This window comes from Arachis ipaensis, chromosome B03, assembly GCF_000816755.2.
Source record: "Arachis ipaensis cultivar K30076 chromosome B03, Araip1.1, whole genome shotgun sequence".
NCBI lineage: Eukaryota > Viridiplantae > Streptophyta > Magnoliopsida > Fabales > Fabaceae > Arachis > Arachis ipaensis.
This window is the reverse complement of record NC_029787.2, coordinates 7,636,408-7,642,297: the sequence shown is the minus strand read 5'-3', so window position 1 is coordinate 7,642,297 and position 5,890 is coordinate 7,636,408.

Here is a 5,890-nt window from a genome sequence, read left to right as displayed (position 1 = left end):
CTAATTCTATACTATTTGTAGCAAATTATATTTATATAATAGGTTGATACTTTTTCTAGACAATGCTTTTATAGGTAGTGCATAAAGAATGATACATTATTGGTTTACATCTTTATACTCATGATTTTTCATGACTTACATAATATTTTCTCTTTTTTTCTTTTCTAGTGCCCGATGTTGTAGGTAAACATGTGCCTAGCATGGCATGTGATAAAGCAAAACTAAGAGGTTATTTTGAACAAACAAACAAAAAGGCATAGCCAGAGATGCCCCAACAAGGTGCCTCTCTAAAAGAAGTTTGTAATCTAAATTTGAAATATCTTCCCCTAGTATAAATAATATCCGAAAGATGCTATTGAAAATGTCCTAGCGTAATGCTCACGTGTTTTTTGCTCTATTATGACGTTCTAAACCATCAACTATTATAAATGCGAAAAATTTTTAAGTATACCGATACACTGATGTTTCAATAATTTTTAATTATTAATTTTAATTATAAAGATCAATGATTAAAAAGTACTAAAATATCAATATATCAATACACTTAAAAATTTTTCAATAGATGCATCATACCTCCTCATAAAAAAAGTTTTATTTAAATATCGGTTCCGGTACTCTTGAACTCTCATCTAGTCTAATTTTTATGCACACTAGTCTAATATTTATTATGCACACTTAATTTAAATCTTTTTTCTAATCAACACTTAATCAAATGTTCTAATTATATAGATTAGGAGTGGACATGAGGTCGGGTGAAATCGGATTCGCTTTGATCCGGACCTGATCTTAAATAGTAATTAGGTATATTTTTGAAACTTTTATCCGATCTTAAATTCGGTGAAATCACACTACTTTCGAGCCATACTAAAATCAGATCTCGACCAAGTGAAGTCTGGATCTTGATAAATTGTCAAAAAATTATGATGCACCTATTTGTAAAGAAGAAAAAAATACTTGTTACAGAAAAGTCGATAACTATACTTAAACTTAAATTTGTCTATAAATTCTAATTTAATACTTTTTTAATCTATTTCCTAATTCAACAGATGTGATTAAAAACAAAACAATAAGTTTATACTTAATATAACATAATATTAAAATTAATTTAAAATATATATATATTTTTTAGTTCCCATAAAATGCACACGGGTTGGGTTAAGTCGAAATTTGTCTTGATTCGGATCCTACTCTAAATAATGACTAAATCTATTTTTTAGACTTTTATTTAACTTTAAATCCAATAAAATCACACCAAATTACTCCTAAAATATTCGGATTCGAATTGGATTTTCGAGCCGAAGTGGGTCGTGTACACCCGTAATATGGATGAAGTATTTTCTCCTTTAAAGTTGTTTTTGCCTACGTATAATACCTACCTAATTAGAGGCTTCATTTTTATTTATGGAACTTATACAAAAGTTATAACTAATCATTGTATTCATTATTCAAATGTGATCACACTCTTGAAATTGGTTGTGGCACGTTCAACGAATTTACGAGACACAAAATGTTGATGCTATTGTTTTTACTTTATATAAAAATATGGACAATTCATTTAAATAAATAAAGTGGAGAAAAAATTTATTCAATTATACATTTTTTAATATTAATATGTAAATATATTTTTTTATAATTTTATAAAAATTGTTATTGACAATAGTGGATTAGGTTAGAATGTAATCTGTTATTGTTAGCCGTAATTTACGTGTATTTTGAGCTTAACAGAAATTGCTATAGACAGTAATGGTTTTTAAAGAAATTCGTTTGGTCATAAACCGTTACAGGCGGTTTATACATTATGGACATGAACCTAAACTGTTAGAGACAGTAGCAGTTTACGTAGAGTGTGTGTTATACTGGTTGCCTATAAACACTCCTCCAAGACATTATTGAGCTAAAAAGAGTGTGTCATTTCTCACAAATAGATGGTGAGGAGAGTTTTGTGCCTCTAGTGCATTGCTCTGAAAAAATTAAAAAAAAAGTCAAAGGCACGGTATTAAATTTACAGACAGGAAACCGCTTAATGTTTTTATCCGGTCGTCGAGTACATTGGCAGAAATAAAACAGAACATATTACAGAAGTTGGGTGTGCGTGGGACAAAGTGGGTTAAAAAATTTCTACAAGATTTTCATTGCCGTTGTGTCCGCCGGTGTGAAGTACGAGACGTTTGTGATAGGGTCCGATGAAGACCTGCAGATCTTGTTTCACTATCGGCGGAATTTTTTGGAGGTTAGAAAGGTATGATTCTGTCATGTGTTGGCATATTTTGTTGTCGCCTCACACTGTAGATACACCTACTTGGCTGCACCATGCACGAAAGATATACACAACGTTGTTAAAATTTACATGCAACACGAAAAAATCCTAACTACTTAGACCAAATAAATAAATAAATATTACCACACAACAATACAATTAAACAATTAATTAATTAAATTATTATTCAATTATAAAATCAAATTAGAATCCGAAAATAAAATTATTATTCAATTATGCCGGTTTCTTATCTATATTTTAAACCGAATAATTAAAATTGGAATCCTAAAATAATTTTTTTTTAACTATTATTCTAATGTTGTTTAACTTAACATAAACCGATTTTCAAACCAATTTGATTTTCCTAAATAAATTATTAAAAACCATGGATATAGTTTTAGAGCCAGTCCGTCGAATTCGGTTATTGCAATTTTAGTTTTTGTACATATACCCCTACTACATTTCACATCCTAAGTAACATCTAATACTCAACTATAAGGGTTAGATTAATATTCTATCTCCTAAACGCTACATTCTATAATCTATCTAACAAATGTTAATGCTCAGATAAATAAAACAAAGCTAACCTCATCGGCAATGGCACCAGCAATATGAGCAACACCGTTCAGTCGGTACAAGCTTTGCTGGTCTGCCATGATCTCCAACTGAAAGTTAGCGCTCGAAAAAATCCAAAACCGCTCTCCAAGTGCTCCTCCTTCTCTCTAGAATTTTCTCTCTCTAGCCAAACTCAAAAGTCACACAAATGAAATCCGCGGCTGCATGCCACGGTTTATATAGACGCACACTCCAAGTAACCCGCTACTGTCTCTAGCTATTTACGTTTAATGCCCACAATGCATAAATCGCTACTGCCTGTAGCGGTTTATGGCCAAATGTCTTCAGAAACCCCTATTACCTATAACGATTTCTGTTAACCCCAAAACACACGTAAACTGTGGCTAGCAGTAGCGATTTACATTATAACCTAATCTGCTATTATCAGTAGCGATTTTTATAGAAATATAAAAAAATGCATTTGTATATTGATATTTAAAATTGTGTAATTAGGTAAATTCTTTCTCCATTTTATTTATTTAAGTAAATTGTCCTAAAAATATAGTTATAAATTTACTGTTGTAACGTTAAAATAATCTTTTTATAAATGAATTAATCTATATTTTTTATTGACTTGAGTGTTTCTGTAGATACATACTCTGCAACAAGACCGAAGAACTTCAAGCCACATTAGAACGAGGTATTTTTTGGATATAATCAGAGAGACCATAACAAAATTAATAAAAAAGTAATACACAAAATATTATTTTTTAAATTAGTTGAATCTAAATTAAAATCTAACTCTCTAACTGTTGAAAGCATAATAATGTAGATTCAGCTAACGAGTTGATATGGTTGTTGTTTATGAAGCTTCCTATAGTTGCGCTTTTGAAGGAAGACCTAAAAAGTGATACAATAATATTTTAGTGTTGCTTAGCTTGTTCTGACCAAATACCAATAATATGCTTCCTTTCGGCTTTGATTTCAACTTTTTAGTTGTGCAATTCCTTTCCATTTCAAAACAATTTTTTTAAAATTAAAACGTGGTTGTTGCGGACTTTGTTCTTTACATTTCATCATAATGATAATTGACCAAGGGAACGGCCGCAAATAAGCAAAAAGGAAAAAAAGATGTTCCATTAACAAGAAAATTTTGTATACTTTGTTAACACGTATTTTAGTAATGTTGAATTATAATTTGATATTTTATTTTAATATTATAACTCTGCTTTTTCTATCTTTAAATTAAATTAAATTAAATTAAATGTCTATAAACAACTCAATTTTAATTGTTTAAATAGCATAAATGTAATTAAAATTAGAAAGTACAAGAAAATAAGTGTGGAACACTATTGAAATCGGCCAAACTAAACGACAGAAAATACTTTTTTTGAGACTGGATACGGATTATCTAGTTTGAGAATCTCTTAGACAAGATATTGTAAAAGACATGCCAGTTGTCAGCATAAAACAGGGTTATTTGAAGATAAGAAAGGAACATTGTACTTTTACTCCTATAGGCATTGTGTTTGAATCTAATAGTGAAATAATTCACTTTTTAATTTACATGTAGTTGGGGGAATGGTAAAGGACGCAATTATCAAGAATATAAGTGCTTTATGTAATTATGGTGTCAAAAATAAAAATTGGATCGTCTGATTTTTGGAAATATAAACCAGATTCTTTGATTTGTGTTTTAAAACTTAAAAAAATTTGGGGTTCACAAATTGGATGTATCCTAAATTTTTTTAATTTTTAAATACAAATTAGAGGGTCCGATTTAGGGGTGGCAAACGGGCCTAAATCCGACGGGCCGGCCCGCATAACCCGCCAAAAAAGGCGGGCTGGGCTGGGAAATTAGGACCGCCAAATAGCAAAAGCCCGCCTAACCCGCACCGCTTAAACCGCGGGTTTTGGCGGGCTTTGGCGGGGCGGGGCGGGCTTCCCCGGTCCGATTACTTTTGCCAAAATTTAAAATTTCTTTTCCACACTAATCGGACTGTCCAATTAGTAGGCTTAATTATTTTTACAAAGAAATCGAATGGTCCGATTTCTTCGTATCTTATTTTAGAAAAAGCTATCTCACATCCATGTCTAGCACCTATATTTTCAACAACAAACTATAACACACATACTTCTCATATCCAAAAAATGAGCCAAAATAATTCCTCACATATGAATAATTAAGTGTCTACCGAAATAATTAAGTATTTTCTATCATCTAGCTAGAAATCATCATGGCTATTATTTAGGATCTTATTAATAATGTGTTAAAAAAAACATTTTAAAAATAATATAGTAAAAAAGTGCGCAACGCGGGAGAAGACGAAAGCGGTCATAGATGAGGAGGGGGAGGTGTTGCAGCTCTGGATCTTTACAGAGCAAAGATTTTACTAGTGATTTAAGATGGTTTAAGATTTATTTTAGAATTTTAAATTCGAAATTTTGATTTCTAACTAATTTGATTTTTGGATGTGTAAATAATTGTTTATATTTTAATAATTAAATATATTAAAAACTAAAAAAATAATTATCATACTATTAAAATATGATCTTTAAAATACAAGATGCATAAATTTTATTACTAATGATATAACTTAATTTGTGAAGAGTTGATTTTTTAGGACAGCTGATCATCTAATATAGTTAGCATATTAGAGTTTGATTTAAATTGCTACTTCACCTGGCCTTCTAAATGAATAAATAGTGAATTTCAGTACAAGATAAGAAGTGCTTGTGTTGTATGCATTTTAGGACCAACAAATTAAAGTCTCTTAATAATATGAAACATATTTAGGAGAGATCATCTCGTAACAAAAATACTCAGTATATTGTAACATACATGTATATAAGTTATCAAGCGCCAATAGTGAGAAAATTACATATAGTTCATGTGCTACACGAGTCAATTAAATAAAAAAAAAAACCACATTTTGTAGAACTTAAATGGAAGCAGAAAATTGAGACTGCAATTAGAGTGGGCATGGCAGAACACAAGACGGTAGGGAAGGACAAAAAGTAGCGCCTTATGGTCAGTTTCCCACTGCATGTGAACTTGGAATAGAGAAAAAGAACAAT